Source organism: Bos javanicus, chromosome 4 (genome assembly GCF_032452875.1).
Source record: "Bos javanicus breed banteng chromosome 4, ARS-OSU_banteng_1.0, whole genome shotgun sequence".
In the NCBI taxonomy this organism is placed as follows: domain Eukaryota; kingdom Metazoa; phylum Chordata; class Mammalia; order Artiodactyla; family Bovidae; genus Bos; species Bos javanicus.
In genome coordinates this window covers 71026638-71039335 of record NC_083871.1, presented here as the reverse complement: position 1 = coordinate 71039335, position 12698 = coordinate 71026638, and the positions used below count along the sequence as shown (strand labels likewise).

General features: G+C 42.6%; 1 long non-coding RNA gene across 3 annotated transcripts in view; it reads left to right on the top strand.

Moving 5' to 3' along the window:
- LOC133246239 (uncharacterized) overlaps positions 1–12698 on the top strand; it is a 458519-nt gene that overhangs the window by 214541 nt on the left and 231280 nt on the right. For all 3 annotated transcript variants that reach the window (XR_009735972.1, XR_009735973.1, XR_009735971.1), the window contains exon 2: positions 11659–11713. This is a non-coding gene — a long non-coding RNA (uncharacterized LOC133246239). The remainder of the gene's footprint in view (positions 1–11658; positions 11714–12698) is intronic.

Sequence of the window (12698 nt, the reverse complement as noted above, 5' to 3'; positions counted from 1 at the left end):
GAAAATTCCTTTACACTGTTGTGTTGGTTTCTGCCATACAACAATGCAAGTCAGCCATAATCATACATATATCACCTCCCTCTGGAGCTCTCTCCCCTCCCCCTAGCCTATCCCTCTAGGTCATCAGAGAACTCACTCTTAATTCTTCTCCTCCTTCACTCCCCCGGCCTCAAATCTAGTCAGCCAGTCACCAGCACCAAGGATGCTGCCTATAGTATCTCCTGAGTCTGGCTTCTTCTCTCCATCCATATGTCAGGCACCACGTGACCACCAGGAAGACCCCCTGTCTGTTAGCATGCTCCTCCTCTGCATGGAAACACCTTCCTTCCCTTCTCTCAGGCAACTCCGTCCTCCTCATTCAGGATCATTCCAGGGGGCACCTCCTTTGTGGATTCAGGGATGGTTTGTTGCTCCTTCTACTGGTTCCCACTGCATTTTGTTTTCCTCAAAACATGTCTCCTGGGGACCTGTGCTGTGCTCTGACCAGGTGTTTCTGCTGCCTTTCCACTGGACTGTAACTCGTGCACCTCTGCAACACGCACATAGATGGTGTTTAATAAGTGCTTGTAGCGTTCATGATGGAACAAGTGAAGACATGATTAGCTAAATGTAAACTAAGACCGAAAACCTCATTTTAACTAAGATACAGTTCCTAAGGTTATACTGATCCAAGTTGTACATCTAATCTGTTGTAACATTTTTAAAGGTTTTTAAGGGAGTTGAGGTATGGCCAATTCAGTGCACAGTGAGATGGTAGAAGGTAGTCATTTTGAATACTGGATTTTATAAAAATAACTGTACAACTGGAAAGATTCTAGAAAGGAATAATTGTGAGGAGTGAATCTTAGGGAAAACAGAGTTGTCTGCATGTTGAAGTCTGGAAGAGTAAAGGGTGGAGAAATAAGGCTAACTATAGCGGTGCTAGATATTGGCACCCTTCCCCAGCTCACGCCTCTGCGATCATACCCTATTGCTGACCAGGAGAATGTATGTCAGGATGTATCTGGAGTAGTCACTAGTAATGGTTGGTCTCAATGTGTCCCTTGTAGAAACCATTTAGCAGTGACAAGAAGCAGAATTTAAGTACTGTCACCCACTCTAGTTTAATGTTTTAATGCATCTGGTGAAAACTCAGTTCGGTGATGAAAAGTAACGATTTCCAGAGGCCTTCTTCAGCATCTTGTGTAGCAGCACATAAAGGCATCAAAAAAGGGAGCAAATGGGAATCAAAACTGTGTGTGTCATGCTAAGTCTCTTCAGTCATGTCCAACTTTTTGCAATCCTACGGACTGTAACCCACCAAGCTCCTCTGTCCATGGGATTCTCCCATCAAGGATACTGGAGTAGGATGCCAAGGCCTCCTCCAGGGGATCTTCCCAGCCCAGGGATCAAGCTTCTTATGTCTCTGTCTCTGCATTGGCAGATGAGTTCTTTACCGCTAGTGCCACCTACAAGGGAGCAAGTGGGAATCAAAACCATATCTAACATTAAATTTCACTTACAATCTGAATGGATTTTAAAATGAAGAGGGGTGGGGAGTTATTATTTAATGGGTTTCAGTTTCAGGTGATAAAAATGTTCTCGAGATGGATGGTGGTGATGATTGCATAACAATATGAAGGTACTTAATGTCACTGTAATGTACAGTTAAAAATAGTTACAATGGTAAATTTTGTGTTAAGTGTATTTTAACCACAATTTTAAAGGATGGAGGGGAAAGTATGTTTAGTTAAACTGAGATACTTTTAGCTTTGTCAGACTACAGACCTTTGAAAAGTTCTTTGGGAAATTCTGAGGGACCATGCTGCTCAGCAACTGAGTTCTTATTGTTGGACTTCAGTTCATTTTATGCCACACTAATGCATGATATTCTGAGAGAAGATGGGCTGGGCTTATATGGTAAACTTTCAGCTACGTGGACATATGGTTCAACAACATCAGACATATAAGAAACGTCATGTCTCCTTGAGGGGATCCCAATTCTACCCAGCTCAAGCTTCCTGGTCTGTGACAGGCAGCCACACCTTTCCCACTTCTCATTGCTCCTGTCTTGTTCATATAACCGCCTCTGAAGCAGCCCTGGCAGATTTGAGGTCCAGGAAAGAGGAGTGTGCCAGAGGCGGGCTGCATAATTTTGTAAAATACTGAATGAATGTCTGTGTGTGCATGAGGTAGGTGCTTTATAAAAGTTTTTTTGCCTGAGGTCTAAAAACATAAACCTGATTTCAGATCCTCTTCCTGTGTTTAAGGATATGTTGATATGACCTCTTTGCTGGTAGCACTGGTATTGTGTTGAGAGAAGTCTGATAAAAGTTATTTTTAAAAATAGTATTCACTTTTAGAACATTTAGAACAAGTCTCTCCTCTCTTCCTTTAGATTTGTCCAACTTTTTCTCCTGATTAAAATTGTTTATCTGAACTCCAAATGTCCTTGCAGACCCTTCCCCTTTAATGTGTTCCCTGGGGTTGCACTGAGATAATGCGCATGAAAACGAAGACCTTAAAGACCTCAAGTCATCAGCAGACACCGGGGCCTAATCGCTCCTTTGCTATTGAATGGATGCAAAAGGAGGCCTGAGGATGCATGTGAGTGTGAATTTTTGTTGGAAGAACATGTGGCATCCTCTCCATCATAGTCTAGTCTTATAGACATAATACAGTGGTTTCTCTCAACACGGGCTTTCTAGTATTTGCCTGACAGCAATGTCTTCAAGCTGACAAAGCATTGTCTTCAGGCCAATAGCACTCTAGTCTCTAACCATACTTTCCTTTCCTCTCTTCTCAACATTTTGAGCACAGACCTCCCTTTACCTTTGATGGCCTCTGAGACCACATTTCTTCTGCTGCAATGGCAACATTCCCTGATGTACTAATATTTAATCTGTTGCTGTGGGCTTCCCTTTAGCTTAGTTGGTAAAGAATCCGCCTGCAATGCAGGAGACCCCAGTTCAATTCCTGGGTCAGGAAGATCTGCTCAAGAAGGGATAGGCTACCCACTCCAGTAATCTTGGGCTTCCCTTGTGGCTCAGCTGGTAAAGAATGGGCTTGCAAAGTGGGAGACCTGGGTTTGATCCCTGGGTTGGGAAGATGCCCTGGAGAAGGGAAAAGCTACCCACTCCAGTATGCTGGCCTGGAGAATTCCATGGACTGTATAGTCCATGGGGTCGCAAAGAGTTGGACATGACTGAGCACCTTTCACTTTCACTTCACTTTCACTGTTACAGCACCACCACTGGTAACGATAATAGCTTCCTTCTGTGCAGCAAGTATGTTGCATACTCACATTTCAATGATCACACAATCACTGATCTCAATCACATAATGAAATGATCACATGTCAATCCTGAGAGGTAGGGTAGGTATCAGCAGTTACATTTTCAAGATGCAGAAACTGAAAGACAAGGATGGTGACATGGTTTGCCCAGATCTCTCTTAAGTTTTTAATGGTGCTGTGTCTGCTGCTGGAGACTTGCTGCCTGCATGTGGTGGGCCCAATTTGGGATCTTCAGAGAGGCAGCAGGTACTCTTAGGGGTCAGGAGATCCTTCTTTCTCAGAATTCTTTCTTATTTCTCACACTCTCCTAAGAAGATCCTGTCACTGTATGAGCTAGAAAACCAAGTCAAGTCTAATGTAAATAGCATCTAAAGTACACTTACATCAACTTCAAAAAAAAGAGGTGACATATAGTGCTGAGAACTGCTAACAACACAAGAACACGTCCTCCACTCTGTAAGAATCAGTCATACGTCATTTGGTACTCTCAGCACACTTTAGAAAGTTTTCCATTACGTTCTCTCAAGTAGCCTAGCTACATGCATGGCAATAAATAACACTGCAAAGGAAATTCGAGGTCAACTGAAGTGGTTTCAAAACTAAAACTATTTGGAAATAAAAGGACAAACTTTAATTTATTAGAAATTAGCAACTACTTTGTGTGTGTGTGTGTGTATCAAACATTTAATGTTTTTTTTTTTTTAATTTTATTTTATTTTTAAACTTTACAATATTGTATTAGTTTTGCCAAATATCGAAATGAATCCACCACAGGTATACATGTGTTCCCCATCCTGAGCCCTCCTCCCTCCTCCCTCCCCATACCATCCCTCTGGGTTGTCCCAGTGCACCAGCCCCAAGCATCCAGTATCGTACATCAAACCTGGAGTGGCGACTTGTTTCATACATGATATTATACATGTTTCAATGCCATTTTCCTAAATCTTCCCACCCTCTCCCTCTCCCACAGAGTCCGTAAGACTGATCTATACATCAGTGTCTCTTTTGCTGTCTCGTACACAGGATTATTGTTACCATCTTTCTAAATTCCATATATGCGTTAGTATACTGTATTGGTGTTTTTCCTTCTGGCTTACTTCACTCTGTATAATAGACTCCAGTTTTATCCACCTCATTAGAACTGATTCAAATGAATTCTTTTTAATGGCTGAGTAATACTCCATTGTGTATATGTACCACAGCTTTCTTATCCATTCATCTGCTGATGGACATCTAGGTTGCTTCCATGTCCTGGCTATTATAAACAGTGCTGCGATGAACATTGGGGTACACGTGTCTCTTTCCCTCCTGGTTTCCTCAGTGTGTATGCCCAGCAGTGGGATTGCTGGATCATAAGGCATTTCTATTTCCAGTTTTTTAAGGAATCTCCACACTGTTCTCCACAGTGGCTGTACTAGTTTGCATTCCCACCAACAGTGTAAGAGGGTTCCTTTTTCTCCACACCCTCTCCAGCATTTATTGCTTGTAGACTTTTGGATCACAGCCATTCTGACTGGCATGAAATGGTACCTCATAGTGGTTTTGATTTGCATTTCTCTGATAATGAGTGATGTTGAGCATCTTTTCATGTGTTTGTTAGCCATCTGTATGTCTTCTTTGGAGAAATGTCTATTTAGTTCTTTGGCCCATTTTTTGATTGGGTCGTTTATTTTTCTGGAGTTGAGCTGTAGGAGTTGCTTGTATATTTTTGAGATTAGTTGTTTGTCCGTTGCTTCATTTGCTATTATTTTCTCCCATTTTGAAGGCTGCCTTTTCACCTTGCTAATAGTTTCCTTTGTTGTGCAGAAGCTTTTAAGGTTAATTAGGTCCCATTTGTTTATTTTTGCTTTTATTTCCAATATTCTGGGAGGTGGGTCATAGAGGATCCTGCTGTGATGTATGTCGGAGAGTGTTTTGCCTATGTTCTCCTCTAGGAGTTTTATAGTTTCTGGTCTTATGTTTAGATCTTTAATCCATTTTGAGTTTATTTTTGTGTATGGTGTTAGAAAGTGTTCTAGTTTCATTCTTTTACAAGTGGTTGACCAGTTTTCCCAGCACCACTTGTTAAAGAGATTGTCTTTAATCCATTGTATATTCTTGCCTCCTTTGTCAAAGATAAGGTGTCCATAGGTGCGTGGATTTATCTCTGGGCTTTCTATTTTGTTCCATTGATCTATATTTCTGTCTTTGTGCCAGTACCATACTGTCTTGATAACTGTGGTTTTGTAGTAGAGCCTGAAGTCAGGTAGGTTGATTCCTCCAGTTCCATTCTTCTTTCTCAAGATAGCTTTGGCTATTCGAGGCTTTTTGTATTTCCATACAAACTGTGAAATTATTTGTTCTAGCTCTGTGAAGAATACTGTTGGTAGCTTGATAGGAATTGCATTGAATCTATAAAAACTACTTTTATCTGAATTCTACTTGATGAAGATTAAGAATCAAAGTGTATCCATCTCTTCTCTCTCTCTCCCCTTTCGGCAGGGTAAGAGTAGGAGGGACTTAACATTATCTTAAAATAAAATATTTAATTTTTACTGGAGTTGAAAAAGGCTGTAGAATGTTACACAGTATAGAAATGCAGCTGTTGGGTATTGATGATATATAACATATATTAGCACACATCGTGTGGCAGGACTATATAATTTCAAGAGAGTTTTGTTCATATATGAACACAATTCCTGTTATTAGAATCCTAATAATAGGCTCTAATATTTGGACCCCATATTCACATTAGAAGAACTTCATAGTAAATGAGTTTAATTCAATAATCATTTGAAAAGTGATACTGAAAGAAACTGACTTGAAAGTCAAAGGATCTTCATTTTAGTCTCTACTCTGTTTCCCACTCTGTGGTCTGGGACAAAAGTCTAAATTTCCTTTGCCTCCATCTTCTCACCTTAAAACATGGTGCCCCCAAATGCTAATAGAGACCTCCCCACCACTAATTTCTTTAATGTGAAATGACCATGTAAGAGCAACTGCCAGGAACTCCAACTCTTTCCTTCAGTTGATCTGAATCCTAGAAAAAAGATAAGCTAACTCTTGAACTGACTCAAAGAACTTATAAGGAAGGTACAGAGACCTTGATTTGGAATCCTTTTGCTCAACTTTTAAAATAACAGCAATATTATAATTCTGATTATTATTTATAAATTTGGCTGGTACTCTTAAGTGCTAACACTTGACATACAGTATTCCATTGATCCTTACAATGTACACAGGAGGGAAATAACATTATCTCCTTTATTACATAATATGCATATATGAAATATAAAATATTATTATTAGATGAAGAAACTAAGGCTTAGAAAATTAAATGGCTTTCAGTGGCCCACACAATTCTTCCAAATCTAAATCCATCTGACTCTGGACTTTTACTAACGGTGATTATATCATAGGATGTAGGGCCTTACTCTTCAAAAGATGTAGAAAAATATGAATATGTGAACTGTTACCCAGCAAATGTAAGTAAAAAGTTACCTTCAAACTAACAAGTAATTGTGCATATACTTTCATCAAGCATTCCTTCCCATTTAATATTAAAGGTATTTGTACTGCAATAGGAAAGGAAACATGATTTTTAGTGGGTGTTTCAAGTGGATAAAAGGGGGCAATGGCTGAATCCGTTTGGATTCCATTCTGCTGCAGCCAAATCTGTACAGAAACGAGGCTGTGATACAAATGACTGTACACTTGTACTAGAGGGAAACATATATAGTTTTTAAAGCTATTCAATTTATATTGCTACTCAGTTGTTAAAATGTTGGTGGATGTAGCATGTATATAAATATGACACCAATGACAGCTATAAAGATAAACCTTTTATGTTGTAACTTCTCAATTTAAGCACACAAGACTAAATTTGGGAGATAAATCATGATAATGGGTAGCCACTACACTTATATGAAAATGAATAAATGTCTTATACTATCAGTTTATTAACCTATAATGAGTAGATACTTTATCATCACTTTGTAGATTTTTTGAAATACCTTGGCACAGTTGTGTTACAGATATTGCAGACTCATCTAGTTGCTAAGAAATTAATTTTATTACCGAAAAAATTGATTTTCTCGGCACTCAATAATAGATTGGACTGAAAGAATGTGTGACTGATCCAATATACTAACCAGCTATATGACAAATGCAGGGAGAGTATGTTCATTTATCTGGAGGCGGTAAGAAGGGATGAAGATCATATACAGATAGGAAGGGAGATTAAAGGCAATCAAAGCCCTCAGGGCACAGTATGAGGAGCCTCCAGGAACAAGTTCCCAGGATTCTCCCACCTAACAGATATTATGGGGATGCTCCCTATATAGGGAGGGAGTGGAGGTTCTCACAGGCGGCCCCTCATATGATATCTTGTGGGCAGCCATTTCTGCAAAGCGAAATGGGGGTCAACACTAGATCCTCTGGCCCCAAGTTTACCACTGCGACATACCCTGTGGCTTGATGGTCTCATTACTTTGGTTTTGCCCAGAGATGAAGGTTTTGATATTGGGAAGGTCTAAAGTGCAAATATAGAGCTTTGGAAATAAGATTGTTCAAGGAATGACCTCAGGACATTCTCTGGGTTGCATAGCAACAAGCTAGTTGATAACCTGAGCCCCTTTTCCTCTAGCTGGAGAGGCTGCTCCCCAGCTTCACTTTCAAAGAACAGGACCCAAGATCTCCAAGTGTGAGGCAGCTGGTACTGCTCAGTACCCTCTAAAATCTAGTACCTACGCATGACTGGCACCTGAGCCTAACAATTCCTGTGTAAGGACTCTCATGTTCAACCTGGTAAAAGGAAAAAACAACAGAGAGGGTGGTCCTGCTGCTCTGCTAGGGGCTAGGAGAATCAGGAGAACAGTGTATCCCTCTTGAGCAACACGTGAGTAGTAGCATTCCCACCCATGACAGTCCCTGGCACGTTGTATTCCCACCCATGACAGTTGCCCAATAAAAATTTGATGAATGACTTGAATGCCTTACATAGGTAGGAAGAGCCTATTCCGTGAGATGCAAAGGAACACAGTGCAGAAGGAATCCTGGCTTCCCCTGAACCACTTCTCACCTGCACTCATGCTCACAAGTTCCCATGGAGATGCTGCAACTGAGTTACCTGAAGCAACCGCAAGCCTGACCTCCCAAGGAATGACTAAATGAGCAAGTTGTGAGAGTGTAAACCATTAGCCAAAAGGTTGGTCCATAACCTCTTCAGTCATCTCTAGACCCATGAGGGGGATTAATTGGAACCAACTGACCACGTCTGAACTGTTTCTCACATCACGTTTCGAAGTAGCCTCTACCTCCTGCCGTTGAAAACCATAGCCAGAAGGCATTTTCCAGAAGACATCCTGTCTGTGTTACCCTGAGCTGCTGAAGGAAGGCTGAGAAAATGAGCCCCGACTCTCTGCCAGCTGACTTCAAACACATTCAGTCTCAGCTCACTGGGGTCAACAGGATTTAGCAGCTGAAGTGCAGTCAGAGGTCACTGCAAATCAGCAGTCTTTGCACAGAGACCTTCCAGGCCGGCTGCTCCTGGCATCCATCCACATCCATCCAAACGGATGTGCAGACAATGTGAATGACGTCTCCCGCTGCCCTTTAAAATGCTTTGGTACTAGAGCTCTCAGCATCCCCATCTTAAGCCACTCAGGTACACACAAGTCCGTCAGCAGTTCCAATTAGGGGATCAGAGAAGAAATGAGTAAGACTTCTCCCAGATGGCTCTAGCATGTAAAGTGAACGACTTGGATCTCTCTAATAGATTTTTCCCTCACCTCGGAATGACGAGCCAGACAAGCACAAAGTGCCCATTAAAGGGCGAGCTGGCCTTATAGCTCCCTGCCTTCTCATCAAGACCATTTGGCCACACATCAGCTCTGGAGCCACTTTGCTTGCTGAGCTCCCAGCCTTTATTTTATCACCAGCAAATAAGGCCCGTGGCGAGCCAGTGAAATTATCTGCAGCCTGTGATCAAATTCTGCCATTTCCCCCTGGGTCCTCCAATTTGCGAAGATTTTCTAGGATGCGATGCCTGGAGAAGCTTTGAGCAACCATGCCAATTAGCACTGACCTTGAGCCTCAGAAATGAAGAGGAGTCATGCTGTGGGTAAAGGGAAAAATGGTTTATTGAAAGGGAAAACTCATCTTGCAGCACAAATGGTGTCTCTTCTCGGCCATTAGTACTCATACCAATAGAAACTTTACATCCTGATATGAAAAAATAAAGAAGTCCCCATATGGTGACTCAAGCCCTCTCCCTAACTTGCTCACCAGGGTAATGCCTCCCCAACATTTCTAGGAGAAGGAAGAACCAAATGGAATTGAATATTGGTAAAAATATTAGCTAGCTTTTCAGAATAACAAACCTAAAATTCTGTAGTTTAACCAACAACCATTAATGATCTTTCCCAAGCCTAAGGATTGGATAAGTGGTTCTGCTGGTAGTCAGGGCTTGGCGCATCTCAGCTGGCCTGGTTCATGCTTCTGCAGTCAGTTGCATGCTTCTGCAGTCAGTTGCCTGACTGGCTTGGGCCGGGGGTGGAGGCGGTTGCTGCTCTAGAACAGCCTCAGAGCGGATGACTTGGCAATCTCACACTTGGTCTCTTCTTGCAGCCCAGGCTTTCCCTCGTGATAGAGGTGAGGTTCCAGGGAATTAAGGGCTAGGCTTGGAACCTGCCTGCCAGCACCTCCAATGATTTCTTACGGCCAAAGAGAGTCACGTGGCCAAGCCATATCAAGGGGGTGGGGAAATACATCTAGCTCTTTCATGCCACAACTCACGAGACAAAGGGCACAGCTACAGAGCAGGTTGGAGAATTGGAGCCGTCAGGATAACTCATTTGCCATGATGGGAAAAGGCGATGAAAGAAATAATTTGGGGAAAAGGAGAAATAGGGTCAAGGAGTTTAAGAGAATACAATTGAGTCTAACTCCTGCTGCCCTTCTTTTTCTTCTGCCTACACACTCTCTTCAGCCTTCTCCTTAAGCATTGGAAGGTTTAATGTATATTTGCCTAGGAAAAATTTGGCCAGGTCCGATGACTGGAGTTATCATCCAGTTCCTCTCTGAGAAATGCTGTTGGCATCCCCCAGGCCCAGGACATACATATCAGCAGGTGGCATTGAGGCCAACAGGAGTTAGAAGGGCTCCTGGGGCAAAAAGGGATCTTTGAGCTGTGGGGGTACTCAGGCCACTTTTAGGGAAGAGTGGGGGAGTAAGGAGGAGACTCTTAGCATCACCCCATAAGACCTGATCCCTGCCTACCTGTTCTGCATCATCGTTTGCCATTTCCTCTCAGGCACCTGCCACCTGGCAGGCTGCACTACCTTCAGATCCTGAATCATGCTATGAAAACAGCTCCACATCTGCACACACACCCTTGTCTAAAACAGCTCTTTCCACCCAGACATATCCACTTTATCCTCCACGTTTCAGTGTGAAGGTCATACCTAGAAGTGCCTCTCCTCTGTGCTTCTGGAATGGACCTCAGCCAGAGCACTCATCACTCTGTTGTAATTGCTGACTTTTCTGTCTTCCTTACAATTCTGTCAGTTCCTTTGGAGCTGACAAAAAAAGTCTTTAGTCCATGCATTCCCAAGGTGAAGCAAGCCTTTAGCCTCCACATTCCCAGGGCTCTTAATTCAGAGCCTGCCTCATAGGAGCGCTTAATAAACAGCTTCATTTTCTCCTTGGGGAACCATATCGCATCTATTTATGGAGCAAATGCAGGTTTGTAAAAGCTTTAATTTACTTTCCCTTTGCCTCTGGAGCAGAGCTGAGATGTCTCATTCTAGTTTTGTAGTTGATTTGGGCAAATTTTAACTAATTTGCCTAAAATCAACTAACTTGTAAGTGACAAAGAAAGAACTGAAATCTCCATCTTTCAAATCTCAGCCCAGTATTCTTTTTAACTTCAGGTTTAAAATGCGTTTATTTAACTTTTAATGTCCTTACTTTATTCCCAAAGAGAATTGATTAAACAAGTATTTAAATACAACCATATACGGGGCACTGTTCTTCAAGCTAAAGATATAGTGATACATAAGACAGATCAAGTAGGGGTTATACAAAAAGTAGTACTTACTACAGAGAAGGTGATGGCACCCCACTCTGGTACTCTTGCCTGGAAAATCCCATGGATGGAGGAGCCTGGTAGGCTGCAGCCCATGGGGTTACGAAGAGTCAGACATGACTGAACGACTTCATTTCCACTTTTCACTTTTATGCATTGGAGAAGGAAATGGCAACCCACTCCAGTGTTCTTGCCTGGAGAATCCCAGAGACAGGGGAGCCTGGTGGGCTGCCGTCTATGGAGTCGCACAGAGTCGGACATGACTGAGGCGACTTAGCAGCAGCAGCTGATGCCATTTTTGTATGTTTTTTATTTACAGAGGAAGAGATTGAAACACAGAGAGGTGAAATCACTTGTCCAAGGCTGCACAGCTGGTAAGTGGTAAAGCTAAAATATAAATGCAGTTCGGTTCCCCAGTCTGTGCTCATAACCACTCCCCTGCTGCTGCTGCTGCTGCTAAGTTGCTTCAGTCGTGTCTGACTCTGTGCGACCCCATAGATGGCAGCCCACCAGGCTCCCCCGTCCCTGAGATTCTCCAGGCAAGAACATTGGAGTGGGTTGCCATTTCCTTCTCCAATGCGTGAAAGTGAAGTCGCTCAGTCGTGTCCGACTCTTAGCGACCCCATGGACTGCAGCCCACCAGGCTCCTCGGTCCATGGGATTTTCCAGGCAAGAGTACTGGAGTGGGGTGCCATTGCCTTCTCAAACCACTCCCCTAGTCTGCCTCATATAAAATATTCTGTAATGTGAGGTCATGATAAAGTTTCTAATATAAGAAAAGCAGAGTATGAGGCAAAAGGGATAAGGGGATGTTGCTTTAGACATGGAGAGCAGAAGCAGCCTATCTGAAGAGGTGGCATTGGAGCAGGGGCCTGAATGAAGGGAGGGGTGAGCCTGAATAAGGAAGAGCATGGCAGGGAGAGGGAATAGCAAGTGCAAAAGCTCTGAGACAGAAAAGTGCTTGGAGAGTGTAAAGAGCAGCAGTGGTCAGGGTGAACTAGGGAAAAAGTGACGGGGATGCATTTAGAAGGGTAATCGGGGGCAACATGAGATGGGGTTGCTTTTTCGGCAGTTCTAAGAGTTTGCATTTTATTTTAGTATGACTTATGTTTGCCAATGATATAAAAATAAAAACAAAATCTGAAAAGTGAGAAAAAGGTTGGGGATTCAGGTAAAAGTAGGAAAAAGTAAAGCAAAACCAAGGATGTGTGTGTGTGCTTAGTCACTGTCATGTCCAACTCTTTGTGGACTGTAGCCCACCAGGCTCCTCTGTCTGTGGGGATTCTCAAGGCAAGAATACTGGAGTGGGCTGCCGTGCCCTCCTCCAGGGAATCTTTCCAACCCAGGGATCGAACCCAG